This window comes from Trifolium pratense, linkage group LG6, assembly GCF_020283565.1.
Source record: "Trifolium pratense cultivar HEN17-A07 linkage group LG6, ARS_RC_1.1, whole genome shotgun sequence".
Classification (NCBI taxonomy): Eukaryota; Viridiplantae; Streptophyta; class Magnoliopsida; order Fabales; family Fabaceae; genus Trifolium; species Trifolium pratense.
The window spans coordinates 15206792-15223850 of record NC_060064.1 but is presented as its reverse complement, the minus strand read 5'-3'; positions in this window follow the sequence as shown (position 1 = coordinate 15223850).

Here is a 17059-nt window from a genome sequence, read left to right as displayed (position 1 = left end):
TTATGCAAATAAATAAGGTTTTATATCAATTTATAAGTTTCGACCGATGAAAACTGTATTTTTATAAGCTATTTTTTAATAAATTACCTTGACAAACATATAGTAATGCATAAAATTTTATTTATTTGCATAAGCTGTTTTACATAAGCTCAAAAATAAGTTAATTCAAACAGGCCCTATGTAATGTATGATTGTAATGTAACATGGATCCTAATGGTGAATAACACAGACTATTTTTTTTTCTTCTTCATCTATATTATTGCTCTAGTTTATAACACGCTATCAGCACGATCGCTCATACTTGTCGTATACCATAGCACATAGTTGATCTTTTTCTCTTTGTTTTTGAGTGATTGTCGATAAAGATCAACTATGTGTTTTTGAGTGATTGTCGATGAAAACTGTATTTTTATAAGCTATTTTTTCATAAATTACCTTGACAAACATATAGTAATGCATAAAAAATTATGGGTAAAAAATTTTACCCCCCTGCAAAATTAGGGTTTTACCCCCCTGCAAAATAGGCCAGTTTTGCGTTACCCCCTGCAAAATTTTTTTTTGTGATTACCCCCCTGTAAAATGAAGATTCCATCATTTACCCCCCTCAGTCGACAACGTGGATGTTGACTGGACAAAATTGATGACGTGGGATGCATGTGTGGCTTTTCATTCATTTTTTATTAAAGTTTTTGTACCATGTAGATAAATAACTTAATATAATTATTAATTTTTCAAAAAGAAAAAGAAATTAAAAAAAATTGTTAATAGAATTTATTTATAAACATTCTTGTTCTTCTTCTTCTCAGTGTAATCACAAATCAAATCCCACACAATCAACAAAATCTTCTTACCCAAATTTCTCTCAAATTTCACATCTTATTAACAACTCTAAATTATTTCTCTTCTATAACCACAACTATACGATACAAAACTAAGCCAAAGTAACAAAAAATTTAAACTTTCCAAAGAGTGATGAAGATTTGGGTTTGAAGATGATGAATAAGTAAGTGATGAAGATTTAGGTGTTGAGTATATTGGTGTGTTGATTGATTTTCTTTTCCTAGAGAGGGGATAACTTTTGTTGTTGATTTTTTTGGAGAGAATGATGAAATTATAGCAATATTGAAGAAGATGAACCTTCAACCCCAATTACTATCGTTTTTTTCTCTTTTTTTTTCCAGTTTTTTTTAATTAAAAAAATAATAATTATACATTCATTAATGAATTGACAATAAAAAAATAAATATAAAATAAATTAATTCCACTTGTACGTGCCACGTCATCAATTTTGTCCAGTCAGCATCCATGTTATCGACTGAGGGGGGTAAATGATGGAATCTTCATTTTACAGGGGGGTAATCACAAAAAAAAAAATTGCAGGGGGGTAACGCAAAACTGGCCTATTTTGCAGGGGCGTAAAATCCTATTTACCCAAAAATTATTTATTTGCATAAGCTGTTTTACATAAGCTCAAAAATAAGTTAATCCAAACAGACCCTATGTAATGTATGTAATGTAACATGGATCTTAATGGTGAATAACACAGACTATTTTTTTTTCTTCTTCATCTATATTATTGCTCTAGTTTATAACACGCTATCAGCACGATCGCTCCTACTTGTCGTATACCAAAGCACATAGTTGATCTTTTTCTCTTTGTTTTTGAGTGATTGTCGATAAAGATCAACTATGTGTTTTGGTGTACTACAGATACAAGAAACATGTCAGTTGTTCGACTTTTGAATTGTACAATGGAAATTAGTCGTCATTAACATTGGTGAATTAATTATACTACTACGTATTTCTTATGTGGTTTTAAACGATTGTGCAATATTTGCCATTCAAAAAAAAAATGTTTCCTTTTTTAACAACCCAGATTCCACATCTCCCAACATATAGTGAGTGGGTTACATCGTTTTTTTAATCAATTATTCATGTTATGATGTGGTAAAAAAAAAAAATCAGAAAATCCAAAATTCTCTCCCTTATAATTTGGGACGGAGGGAGTATGTCTTTATAACCTATTCTTTCTCCTTCACCAATAGGTTTCAATTTAGTCATTTCCGTTAATTTTGTCACTAAGACCGTTTGAACTATACATGTGTCAGTGTGTCCAAGTGTCAATGTGTCTCTCCACATATGCAAACTATCTACCACATGTGACGAAATTGACGGAAATGACTAACTAATGCAAACGGTAAAAACGTAAGGGACCAAATTGATACTTTTTAAACGTAATGAACCAAATTAAAACCTAAAATAAATGTAAGGGACCAAATATGTAGTTAAACCTATATATTATTATATATTAGGCTAATTAGACCCTACACCGTACCTGGCGGTAAAAGTTCTAGTGAAGAGATATATATGTATCTGTCGGTAATGAGGGAGAGGTAGGTTATAGCGAAAGGGAAGAAGTTAAGGACAAGGTGCACTGTAACGATGATGAGGTCGAGACCTTTGCAGAGTCAAGTGATTGTGTCCTGCAATTCCATTCAAATTCAATTTCAATCTGATTCAAAAATATCAATTCAGATCATATACGAATTCGAGACTTCAAGTTGAAAAATGCATTTAATTTAATTATTATCCATTCGTTACTAAATTTGATTCATATTTCATAGATACTCATTTGTTCGATTGAAATTGCATTCAAGATATACATATTTTTGTTGGAACATGGTTTGAAATTTGGAGGGAAATTGGTAGGAAGTTGGAACACGTTCTTCATTATTTTCTTCATATTCAAGTATTTGTAGTAGTCTTCTAACACAAGATCTAACAAAACCAAACTATTCCAAATTCCTCCTGTCCAAAAGAAATAAAGTAATCAATATTGAACAAAACTAAAATACAAAGATTCTCAAGAATCGTGTAAACTTAGAAAAACAAAGTTATAACGAACATTTTGAAGATAATTTTAACGGAAAGAAAACCCCCACTCACAATACAGCATCACGTATATCGATTTATGTCTCATGCAACACCCAAATTAATTTAAATGAGGAAATCACATACAATAAAAATCAACAGTGAAATAACAAAATAAAAATAATTTATAATCCAAATTAATTTGAGATCATGCAAACACCGAAAGAAACACAAATTAATTTGAGCGCGCACACGGGCGCAAACACACATGCATATAAAAAAGACCAATTATATCATAAGGATGATTGAAAAGTCAAGAGAAACAATAAATATATCTGGAAACCAAGCCGCTAATCAAAAGATCATAGTTACAAAGAGAACCCCCGGAAAGCTGCCCCAATTTCTCCAGAATTGTGTAATTCACACTATCAGATTACATGTGGAGAACTAAAAAGAAAGCACTAATATGATATGGGTAGTGTGACATAAAGTTGTAGAAAAACCAAGCAGAAAAAAGATTAGAATAATTCTCCAAACCAAGCCTCAGATCAGCAAATCACAGTTACGAAGAGTCAGATTACATGTCACAAAGTTGTCCCAATTTTCCAGAATTGTGTAAACTTTTTGCACAATCAGATTACATATCAAAAATTTTAATGTAATAAAAAAGTTGTGTGATGGGGTAATAAAACCTAAGGCTGAACTTTTCAGACTTAACTACCCACCCTCCTCCAATATCAAATAAACTAACCTCACACATTTAACACCCAAGTAGATCGAGAAGAATCAACAATAAAATAAATAAATGAAATGAAAATGATTCACATTCTGTATGCTTTATCAGTTCACCATGAAATGAAGAGTGTACCAAAATAAACCCGTATGTTTGATACTACACAAAATTTTATTGTTCCAAGACACACTGCAGAAAACAGGTAGATGTTTCAATTCACAATTCAACCAGGGGTGATAATATGTATCAACTTTCATGTGTTGAACACAGCCTGCAGAACATGATGCTTCATTGAAACAAATTTTCATCCTTGTAGTCAATATGAAATGTCACAATTTAAGCTTCCACCAAATACCATAGGACTTAGAGCAGCAGCAAGTAGCTTTACACTTGGGGGTGTATGTGTGTCGAGTTTGACCCATTGTGCTACCCAACCCAATCAAATTCCACCGGTTCAAATAAACAAGAAATCCGTAATTTTTCTGTCGAACTTAAACCAACCCAATACAATTATGAGTAGGATGGTTTAGATGGGTCATCAAGTCATAAGACTCAAAATATATACAAAATTCTAAAAAAACTGTTTATATAATTTAATAACATTCTATTCTATTTGATAAAATTCCAACATTTAGACTAAATTCAATAATATAAATTCAGCATTTGAATTAAATTAAACACTTCAAGATTCAACACTTCATGAAAGTTTTGATAAAAAAAAAACACTTCATGAAAGTTCGGCCCAGTGTGCTACCCGACCCAATCAAATTCCACCAGGCAAAAAATCCGTAATTTTTCTGTCGAGTTCAAACCAACCCAATACAATTATGAGTAGGATGGTTCAGATGGGCCATCAAGTCATAAGACTCAAAATATTTATAGAATTCCAAAAAAACTATTTATATAATTTAATAACATTCTATTCGATAAAGTTCAAACATTTAACCTGCAAAAAAAAAAAAAGTTCAAACATTTAGACTAAATTCTATAATTTTAAATTCAGCATTTGAAATAAATTAAACACTTCAAGATTAAACCTAAAAACACTTCAAGATTCAACACATGAAAGTTTCAACCTAATTAACAAAAAAAAAATCACAATTTTCTTTCTAAGTCCATTCTAGGCTATAAGAAAAAGCTTCTAGTTCAGTTGAGTCATTGGGATGATCGGGTGGACTCGTAACAATGTACTTCTTATACTCTGTTTTTTTTTTGGTAAAGTGTACTTCTTATACTCTAATAGCTTACTAACTGAGATAAGAATTCTTATATGTCTATTCTCACATTAATGAGAGGTGATCGAATTTAAAACCTATGTTCTCCATATACTTGCGATCTTTAACTAGTGTATTATAAAATGAGACAAGTAACTAATTCCTAATTTCTAACCTATGAAAAAACCTAAATTATTTAAGGAAAGAAATTAGATAAGCGCAAGGGAAATTGTAAAAGAAATGAGATGCAAAATTATTTCAATTATATATTCATCAAAATTCAGAAGTTATTGTTGGGAAATCAATTCAAACCAACTAAAATAGATCGTGAAATCTGAAAGGCATCACTTAATACGCAGGCCACATATAAATATGAAAGGAATAAACTAACATGCCTTGAATGATAGATTTTACCAGTTGAAGTCTTCCCATGATCGAAAGCAGGGTGCCCTTTCAAGTGGCAAGCTTAGCCTTAATATTATCCTCAATACTGAAAAATCTTGCTCTTAAGTGGCCTGACTGGATACCGGAGCATAAGCAATAAAAATATCAAGCACACAACGAACGTTACTAAGGGAGCCCTTACAAAAAATAAGATATCGTTAGCATAAAGAACATGTGTTGGGACCTCAATACTGCAACAATATAGCATGGCGGAAAGGGAACCATCAACCTTGGCTCGTGTAACAGACCTGCTAAAAACCTCCTCTGCTAAACAAAAAAAGCAGTGAAAGTGGATCACGCTGGCGTACACCTCTGACACAAGAAAAGTATCCAACAGATTTACCATTCACCAACGCAGATAGCTTTCCTAAATGAAAGATAATATCACTTGAATATGAATATTTCTCATTAACTTGAAAAAGGTTGAAACCACTATTTATATACATAAGAGATGGAGCATATCTAAATAGGAATGCTATCCTGCATAACGTCAAGGGGGAGCATATATATCATATGCATCCATCTTGTCACATATGTAAGTTATACGAGGACTTCGTAGAGACTTAGTAAAGATATCAGCAAGTTGATCCTTAGAATTGACAAAGGAAGTTTTGATGACCCCAGAGATAATCTTTTCCCTAATGAAATGACAATCGACTTCTATATGCTTTGTCCTCTCATGAAAAACTGGGTTGGAAGACAGGTGTAAAGCTGATTGATTATCACATACAAGTTCCATTTGACCAACCTCACAAAAATGCAATTCTTGCAATAAATGTTTCAACCACACAAGTTCACATGTAGCATGAGCCATAGCTCGATACTCGGCTTCTGTACTCGACCGAGAAACAACAGTCTGCTTTTTGCTCTGATACCAACTTGAATATGAATATTTCTCATTAACTTGAAAAAGGTCGAAACCACTATTTATATACATAAGAGATGGAGCATTTCAAAATAGGAATGCTATCCTGTCATAACTCCAAAAGATACTAACAAATCATACTACAATAAATAACAATATCAATCAACGAACAGAAAATATCAGAAAAACCAAATTGACGCAAAACTTTGAGAGGAAAGCTCCATTCAAGAGTATCAAAAGCCTTCCGAATGTCAATCTTGAGGGTCATATTGCCTTTAAATTGCTTCCTGTGCAGAACATTAATAGCATCAGACGCTATAATAATACAATTAGCAATATGCATATCTTTAACAAAACCTCGTTATTGCTCAAAGATAATTTTTTATGCTACCACTGTATCAGCAAATGAAATCATAGCAACCATGAGAACATGTCATAACCATAATTCTGGTTGTCTTCAATAATATGAGGAAGAGTAATAATCGGGGGAATGACCACAGCTCCATTAATAATAGAATCAACAAGAGAGCAACCTAACCAATTGTCGTTCCAAAGAGACACCAAAGCACCTGAACCAATTAGCCATCTACAATTGATCGTAATATCTGAAAGGCAACCCTTAATACCAGACCAGATAGAAGTTCATATAGTGATTGAGGTAAACCAACACGCATAAAGCGTGAACGACATAGCACAACCCAATTTTCATTGCTCTGAGAAAAATTCCAAGCAAGATGGAAAATTAAAGCACTATTAAGCTGATTCGAAGACTTGGTACACAAACCTACAGCTTCAAAAGGGGCGCAAACCGAATTCCAAGCAACTCTACAAACCTTCCGAGTATGAATATCACCACTCCAAATAAAATTACGAGTTCACACATCCAATTGATGTAAGAGAGACACAAGCCACGAATAAACTAACATGCCTTGAAGGATAGATTTTTCCAGTTGAACTCTTCCCATGATCGAAAAAAGGGTGCCCTTCCAAGTTGGAAGCTTAGCCGTAATTTTATTGACAATGGCTTGGAAATATAAAACTTTTGGTTTACCAACAAAGATGGGGAAACCAAGATAAGTGAAAGGAATAGTCCCCCATGAAAACCCAACAAAGCGGAGATGTTCAGAAGTCTAGCATGAGAGATACAACCTGGGAAAATATTTCTCTTAGCTGGGTTAAGCACCTGACTGGATACTAGAGCGTAAGATTAAAAAATATCAAGCAGACAACAAACATTAATAAGGGAGCCCATAAAAAAAATAAGATATCATCAGCATAAAGAACATGTGTCGGAACCTCAATGTCGCGACAATATAGCATGGCGGAAAGGGAACCATCAACCTTGGATCGTGTAATGGACCTGCTTAGAACCTCCAATTCTAAACAAAAAGCTGTGAAAGTGGACCACCCTGGCATACACCTCTTACACAAGAAAAGTATCCAACATATTTACCATTCACCAACACAAATAGCTTTGCTGAATGAAGGATAATATCAGAAAAACCAAATTGACGCAGAACCTTGAGAAGAAAGCTCCATTCAAGAGTATAAAAAACCTTCTGAATGTCAATCTTGAGGGCCATATTGCCTTTAAATTGTTTCCCTGTGCAGAGCATTAATAACCTTGGCTCGCGTAATAGACCTGCTAAGAACCTCCTCTGCTAAACGAAAAAGAAGCAATGAAAGTGGATCACGCTGGCGTACACCTCTAACACAAGAAAAGTATCCAACAGATTTACCATTCACAAACGCAGATAGCTTTGCTGAATGAAAGATAATATCAATCAAATAACAGAAAATATCTGAAAAATCAAACTGACGCAAAACTTTGAGAAGAAAGCTCCACTCAAGAGTATCAAAAGCCTTCCGAATGTCAATCTTGAGGGCCAAATTGCCTTTAAATTGCTTTCCTGTGACAAACATTAATAGCCTCAAACGCTATAATAATACACTCAGCAAGATGCATGTCTTTAACAAAAACTTGTCATAAAGGATCAGAAGATGAAAGCATAGCAACAATAAGAACATGTCATAACCATAATTTCTGAATGTCTTCAATAATATGAGGAAGGGTAATAATCGGGGACCATAGCTCCATAATAATAGAATCTGCCACTAAAGCTGTAAGAAGACGATGCTCATGAGGATATGCAAAGTCTCAACAAGAGAGTAACCTAACCAATTGTCCTTCCAAAAAGAAACCAAAGCACCTGTGCCAATGAGCGATCTAAAATAGATCATAATATCTGAAAGGCAACCCTTAATACCAGGCCAGATAGAAAACTGAATTCCAAGCAACTCTACAAACCTTCCGAGTATGAATATCAAATAGACTTACGAGTCCACACATCCAATTGACGTAAGAGAGGAGCAGACCACATAAATATGAAAGGAATAAACTAACATGCCTTGAATGATATATTTTACCAGTTGAACTCTTCCCATGATCGAAAGAAGGGAACAGCCTGGAAATATGAAACAAAGATGGGGAAACCAACATAAGTGAAAGGAAAAGTCCCCCATGAAAACCCAACAAAGCAGAGATGTTGAGAAGTCTGGAATGAGAGATAGAACCTGGGAAAAACTTGCTTGGCTAGGCTAAGCACCTTCTTGGAAACCAGAGCATAAGCATAAAAAATATCAAGCAAATAACGAACATTACTAAGGGAGCCCTTACAAAAAAATCAAGATACCGTCAATATAAAGAACATGTGTTGGGACCTCAATGCCGCGACAATATAGCATGGCGGAAAGGGAACCATCAACCTTGGCTCGCCTAATAGACCTGCTAAGAACCTCCTTTGCTAAACAAAAAAAAAAGTGGTGAAGGTGGATCAACCTGGTGTACACCTCTGGCACAAGAAAAATATCCAACATATGTACCACTCACCAATACGGATAGCTTTGTTGAATGAAGGATAAAATAAATCAAATAACAGAAAATATTAGAAAAACCAAACTGAAGCAAAACTTTGAGAAGAAAGCTCCATTCAAGAGTATCAAAAACCTTGTGAATGTCGATCTTGAGGGCCAAATTGCCTTTAAATTGCTTCCATGTGCAGAACATTAATCGCCAAGACTAGCAAGACAAAAACACATATAAGTACAAATAACGGATCCCAAGGCTGAATTGAATGGAAAGTATGTTAACCTCATCCTGCCAAAGGCTCCACATCACACTGCACATTCAACATCAACACCCACACATAATACTCAAGGCACTGCAAAAATATATATTATGAGTATCAAACAAAGACTAAAATGACACAGTTGTCTCGGTAGGTAGAAATGACCAAATTTAAGCCTTGTAATAGTGGCAAGTATTTGACACAGCCTATGGTTCATTGCAATGATTTTCCACTCGATTTGGAAGATCTTGTACTCAACATGAAATTGTATAATTTAGGCAATCCTCGTTATATGGAGGGTTCCTTGGGTCACTGCACAAAACTAAAATACGCACACAGATTCTTAAGAATCATATAAACTTCAAAAACCAATTCTTGATAACTAGTGTGTAATAGAAGAGTCAAGAGTAGTGTGATTATGTGAATTTTTTGATATCTACAATCTAGGAAAAACATATCAATACATAAGTTTCTAACAGAGTCGAGATCACCAAATGAAAGCACAACAACAGCAGCCAATTCCATACCAAATTCTTGCTCCAGTTGCAGGTTCTACGAGGGGTACCCATTTAGGGAGAGAAGAACTATATCTTATTCTTAAATATATCACAAATGACAAGAAAAATTATAACAAAGGAAGTGACAAATCAACAACACAACAAATTGCAAAACCTGGCTGTCTAGAATTCCTCATCCTTGGGGCATAGAGCAAAGAAATGTATCTAGAATCTTGAACGCGTCATACTCATGCTCCTATACAGATAAACAAATATCACAAGTAGTAAGAGATGTACTTTAGAATCTTAAAGGAAAGTATGTGAACCTCTTGCCACGAGTTCCACAGCAAACCACAAATTTATAGGCTATCCTCCTGTAACACCCACATAGAAAAATCAAGGTTTAACTACACATTTGGTCCCTTACGTTTATTTTAGGTTTCAATTTGGTCCCTTATGTTTAAAAAGTATCAATTTAGTCCCTTACGTTTATTTTAGGTTTCAAGTTAGTCCTTTCCGTTAGTTTTGTCACTAACACCGTTTGAACAGTACACGTGTCAGCGTGTCCAAGTGCCACGTGTCAGTCCACATATGCAAATTGACTGCCACATGTGACAAAATTGACGGAAAGAACTAACTTGAAACCTAAAATAAACGTAAGGGACCAAATTGATACTTTTTAAACGTAAGGGACCAAATTGAAATCTAAAATAAACGTAAGGGACCAAATGTATAGTTAAGCCAAAAATCAAAGCAACATCATCTGACAGAAGTTGATATTGAGTATCAAACAACAAAGACTGAAATGTCGAGAGTCTTAGAAAAGATGACAAAATTAAACCCTGTAGAAGAATGATGTACTCGTAAGTAGTGCAAGGTGCAGAGGCTCTCACAATCGATAATAGTAGAGCAAACTCTTAGATAGAATCAATTCAACATAGCAATCTCCATGACAGCAGCCTATTGAAGAAAACAAGAACAGAAAATCCTGAAATCGAGTCATCAGAGCAACAGATGCATGTTTTATTTATCCAAGGCTGAACGGAAAGTAAGAGGTATGACCAGTTTTATCCCAAGGCAAAAGTAAGACGTATCACCAGTTTTATCCAAGGCAGAACGGGAAAGTGTGTACCTCTGCCTGCCACACATTTATAGGCTATTTCCCCTGCAACACCTGCACAAAAAACTCAAAGGAGCTGACAAAAGTAGACACTGATTATCCAAAAAAAGATTGAAATGCAAGAGTCTCAACAGTAATGACCAAATTATAGCCCAGCAACAGTAGTGACTATAGGACAACCTGCAGAAGATGATGACAAACCAACCCAATATGTGCAGGATGGTTCAGATGGGGGTCATCAAGTCATAAGACTTAATATATTTTTAAAATTCTAAAAAAATATTTATATAATTAAGTAATATTATATTCAATAAAATTTCAACATTTAGACTAAATTTTATAATTTAAAATTCAGCATTTGAATTAAATTAAACACTGATTCAACACATGAAAGTTTACTATCTCAGTTAGTAACCTATTAGAGTATAGGTAAAACACAGCCAAGAAATAATTGAAGAAGATAAAAGAAATGGATAGAATTCATAGTCACGATAGATATCACCAAATGAAAGCACAACAACACAAATGATTGTGACAGATACCAATTTACGAAAGGACATCAGATTCTAATTCTCCATTATGCTTCTAATTTAGGAGAAAAATTCTTATAGTTTTTATATCTCAAATGACTGGAAAATAGAGAGAGAAAAAATAATAACAAAAGTGGCAAATCACATAATAAAAGAGTGTCAAACCAAGGTTGTCCAGAACTCCTCGTCCTTGGGAGTGCCAAACCAAGCTGACAGATAGACAAATACACACATTAATAGGCTAACTTACCAGTAACACCCACACAGAAATGACCGGTTTAACAGAAAGTATGATGAACCTCTTCCGGCTACAAATTCCATAGCAAACCACGCATTTACAGGTTAACTTTTCTCTGTAACATCCACACAGAAAACTAGATGCTGAGTATCAAAACAAAGACTGAAATGTAAAGAGTCTTAGAAGAGACTACCATATTAAAGCCTACAGAAGATTATGATTCATTGAAAAAACTTTCCATCCTTGTAATACAGACGAGTCCTTAGGCCACTGTAATGAAGAGGATATTTTTATAGCAGTATCAGCGGCACCATCATAAATCACAAATAATAATAATAAATAAAAAAAACTAAACAGTAAAAGAAGGGCAAAGAGTTATTAAAGAATATCTCTCCAGAAAATTAAGGTGTACACTATGAGGTAACCAAGTTGGCGAAAATTCTACATCTTGGGAAGAGAAATGATTTATTTCTTACAAACTTCAGCACCCAAAAACTTCAACACCAGCTTGTACACTATCGAAGAACAATTATTCAGCTCAAATACATATACATATAAGTAAAACTTGACCAATTATATCTCATTCTTGCCCAAGCTTACAGAGAAGAATCAACAAACATGGATGCAGAACATGACGGTATGTGTACTCGTTAATTTGTTCACAGGATGATACACTATAACAAATAGTTGATAAAAAAACACAAGAAAAAAGAAAGAAGAGTAAAATAGTTACCCAAACCAAGTCAATGATCAGAAGATCATAGTTACAAAGAGTGCCCCACAAAGTTGTTCAAATTTTTTGCACTGTAAGATTATAGGTGAAAAACCTAAGGCTAAACTTGTCAGTTATATAACCACCAACCCTCACCGCACATCAATAGGCTTACCGAGAAGACATGACACTAAAACAACATAGAGAACAAACAAAAGAGTGTACAAACTTGATTGCTAGATACTACACAAAACATTATTAATGTTTTAAAACACACTACACTGTAATAAACAGCTACACATATATGAAGTACTAGAAGGATATTAAGTTGGTAATATGAATTTGAAATTATCTGATTAATGTTACGTATGCATTCAATAATATATTCAGATAGAGTAACCAACTTGATTAACATTTTGCAATTATATGGATCATTCTAGAATATTGATAATATAATGAAAAATTAAAAACGCTACAATTTTTCAGCACCTTCAACTCATAAGATCCCAAATTGGATATGTGACATTCCTTGCACTTTCAAACCAAGTGACTGCAATCTGTTCACTTTCAATTAACCTGTTGCCCTAAAGAAAGAGAGAACCGAGAAAAATTGCATATTTATTATGGGAAAAGACAGAGGACCTAGGAATGGCATGTTTTGTGGAAGAATTCGTAACGGGGTTTCAAAGTTGAGTACCTTAATCACTTTCTTTATAGATGGTCTTTGATGTGTTATCTGGATTAGCACACCAAAGTCCAACTACTAGCAAACATTCCCATTCCTTCACATGAAATTGCCCATATAGCATTGGATCTACTGCTGCAATGATATTTCTCAATCCGTATAGCTCCCAAACCCATTCGACTGGTGATAATTCACCCTTCAATTCTTGGTGGTGTATGACTTTTTTCCAAAGGCTATCTCCAACAAAACAACCCCGAAACAGAATATGTCAGATTCTTTTCTAGCCTTGCCTGTGTCCATGTATTCCAGAGCTAGGTAACCCGCTGGTTCTGGCCACAATTGTGGTTTCTGACTATTATGATCCATCAGCCTAGCAAATGATGTTCATTATTATTATTTTTCCTAAAGCCCTATGATTCTGACAGTTCATAAACTGAATTATGTTGTCAAGATTAAGTTTTCAATAACTTCCCCAAAGTAATTTGGTGAGGTTTTGGAAGAACTATGATAACAGACATGTGAATTTACAAAAAAATGAAAGTTCTTCTGGTGCTGAAGAGATACCAGTCCAAAAATAAATTGGTGAGGAAAAGGAAGAACTATGATAACAGACATGTGAATTTACAAAAAAATCAGACCTTACCTATGTTCTTCTGATGCTGAAGAGATACCAGTCCTAAAAGCTTGAGTGTCGGGATTCTCTAATCTCTACTAATTAATTAATAATATAATGACTAAAATGATAAGTAAAATGTAAAATCTAGTTTCATCAAAACTAGATCTTGAATTTTGGCAATATATGTGTTCAGCTCTGTTAAGGGAGTTGTGCATACTACCCTTGAAGACATTGCTGCTTATTGTTTAATGGTATTTTCTCTAATCTAACTTGCAAATCTAAAGGAAGTTTCTATTTCAAATGTAATGCCAATCCGTAAAGGGAAATACATTTGAAGAATGTAATTCCCTTATATGTTAAAGCTAGTCAAGTGAAATGGGATGCAACCAATTAAACTAAAATACAATGTCAATGTATTTATTTTTGTAACCATCAGGGCATGATGTAATTATACTATGTATAAATAACATATAAGGATCCTTCATTTATTCGAGGCTTCTTTTCTTACGGGAGCACAACAACCCGCGAGAAATTTGAAGAGTATTGTGAAAATATATGGGAAAAATCTTTGTTGTCATTGAAAGAGTTGCTCGAGAATTCAGGCTTGTCAACAGACCAAATATACGCGGTGGAGTTAATTTGAGGTCCTACCTAAGTGCCAAAATTGCAGGTTTGAATATTCTTTTTCCTTTTACCATCATGTTCTCTGCAATGTGTATTAGTGGGGATTAGATCTGGCTGGTATTTGTAAAAGATAGAACTCCATGATTTATATTATTGTCTCAACAGTTAACATTTGTTTTCTTTGTATCAACTATCATCTGTCATATCAAATGTTAAGCTAGTTTTTTGACTCATTGGTAAACACGACCCTATTTTCTGAAAAGAGCGTATCAATACGAAATACCTACCAAGCAAAAAAGAAAACAAGTACAGAAAACCCTGATATCAAGCGAAAAAGAATTATTGAAGACTTAGATTTCAACAGAGACAAGGAAATCAAAACTTAAAGCTTGGGGAGGGAAAAGTGATGTAGTCTAGAATATTAAATGCTTCATACTCGCGATCATGCTACATATACACAAAAACTACAACACTCTCCCAGAACATATACACATGTAAGCAAAAAATTACCTGTTTTATCCCAACGCTGAATGAAAAAGTATGTAAACCTCTGCCTGCCACCGGTTCCGCACATTTATTGGCTGAACGGAAAGCATGCGACCTGTAACACCCACACAAATAACTTAAAAGAACTGCAGAAGTAGATACTGAGTAATCTAGCTGAAATGTAAAGATTCGTAGAAGATATGACCAGATTAAATGTAAGAAAACCTAATGTGTAAAGGAGTAATAATCAAGAAGAATGTGCCAAAACGAACTTAATTGTTTGATGCTACACAACAAGTTATTGCTTCAAAACAGACGACATGGCAGAAAACAGTGCAGTTCAATTCACAATTCAACATTAAGTTACAACCATGTATCAAGTATCGCAAACCATTACCTTTATCCGATACTAAATTGGAAACACCGTAATACAGAAAAATCACATGAGAACTCCAGCATTCTGCCAACAAATTAAACGTAAAAATGATCAAGATATCATGAAATCAAAACCACATCCTCAACTGCAACACCAAAGAGTAAATAATAAAACCAAGAAATATATGCTATAAGAATCAATAAAAAAACAAGTTTCATGCTCCATGCTATGAAGAAAGTTAATATTTTGACAACCCACGCTAAAGAAAAAACAAGTTCACAGTTCAGTTTGTATGGTTCCAACTTGAAATGTGTATTGTTTTAAAATGCTTATCTTAAAAGGGGTTATTGGGGAATTATGTGAACAGACATGAGAGATTAACCCACAAAATAGGGTTGTTATTCTAACTTGGCTGTCAGATTACATTATCAAAAACTTAAATATAAGAAAACCTAGGGTGTAAACAAATAATTTGATAACACAGTGACAATAAAAGTATTCCCAATCCAGAAAAGTGTGCAAAAACGAACCTGATTGCTTGATATTACACAGCAAGTTATTTCTTCAAAACAGACGACACGGCAGAAAACAGATGCAGTTTGAATTCACAATTTAGCACCAAGTTATAACCATGTATCAAGTTTCGCAAAACATTACCATTATCCGATATTACATTGGAAACACCCTAAAACAGAAAAATCACATTAGAACTCCAGCATTCTGCCAACAAATTAAACGTAAAACTAATCAATATATCAAGAAATCAAAACCACATCCTGTACTGCTACACCAAAGTGTAAATAAAAAACCAAGAAATATATGCTACAAGAATCAACAGAAAAAATTGAATCAGCAAAAAAAAGATATTGATAACAATTTTATTTTTTTACTAGAGATCGCAAATCAAATCTCGAGGCTCCATGCTCTGAAGAAAATTAATATTTTGACAGCCCACGCTGCAGAAAAACACGCTCACAGTTCAATTCGTTTATCTTGCATCAAAGCCAAGAAATAAAGAATGATAAAGAACAACTCATTGATGAAATTTGATTTATCTATCTGAAAAAATCCGTTATTATCCGTTGAATCAAGAATCGATATCCGGACTTCGGCTCACTGCAAAACATATAAACGCATCTCGATTATCCATTGAAGAGTTTTATTCGATAAGCTAAAAATTAACAAATAATTCTTGATAACCGATCCATAAAAGAAGATTCATAAGAATAGTGAAATCCTTGATATATCTACAAATTGAACAAAGCATATAAAAACACAATCCATAGCGATCTCCATGACAGCAGCCTATTGCAGAACACTAGAACAGCAAACCCTGAAATCAAGTCATCAGAAAGAAAAAAAAAATGACCTGTTTTATTTATCTAAGGCTGAACGGAAAGTAAGAAGTATGACCAGTTTTATCCCAAGGCGATAGTAAGATGTATCACCAGTTTTATCAAAGGCAGAACGGGAAAGTAAGTGTGTACTTCTATTCCTGCCACACATTTATAGGCTATCTCCCCTGTAACACACGCACAAAAAACTCAAAGGAGCTGACAAAAGTAGATGTTGATTATCCAAAAAAGATTGAAATGCAAGATTCTCAACAGTAATGACCAAACTATAGCCTAGCAACAGTAACGACTATAGGACAGCCTGCAGAAGATGATGACTCATTGGAACAATATGCTAGAACATCGTGTACCAATATTAAGAGACAATTTCAGCTTCCTCCTAATACAAAGAACTCCCTGAGGCCTTAAATGAAGAGGATGTCTTTTAAGAAGTATCATATTCATCATCGCAAATTTAAAAGACGATTATAGAAAACCTCCCCCATCAAAGTTAAGTTGTTCCCAATGAACAAATCGTCAGGACAAACAGCACATATGACTTAACCAAATTGTCCAAACTTGCTCA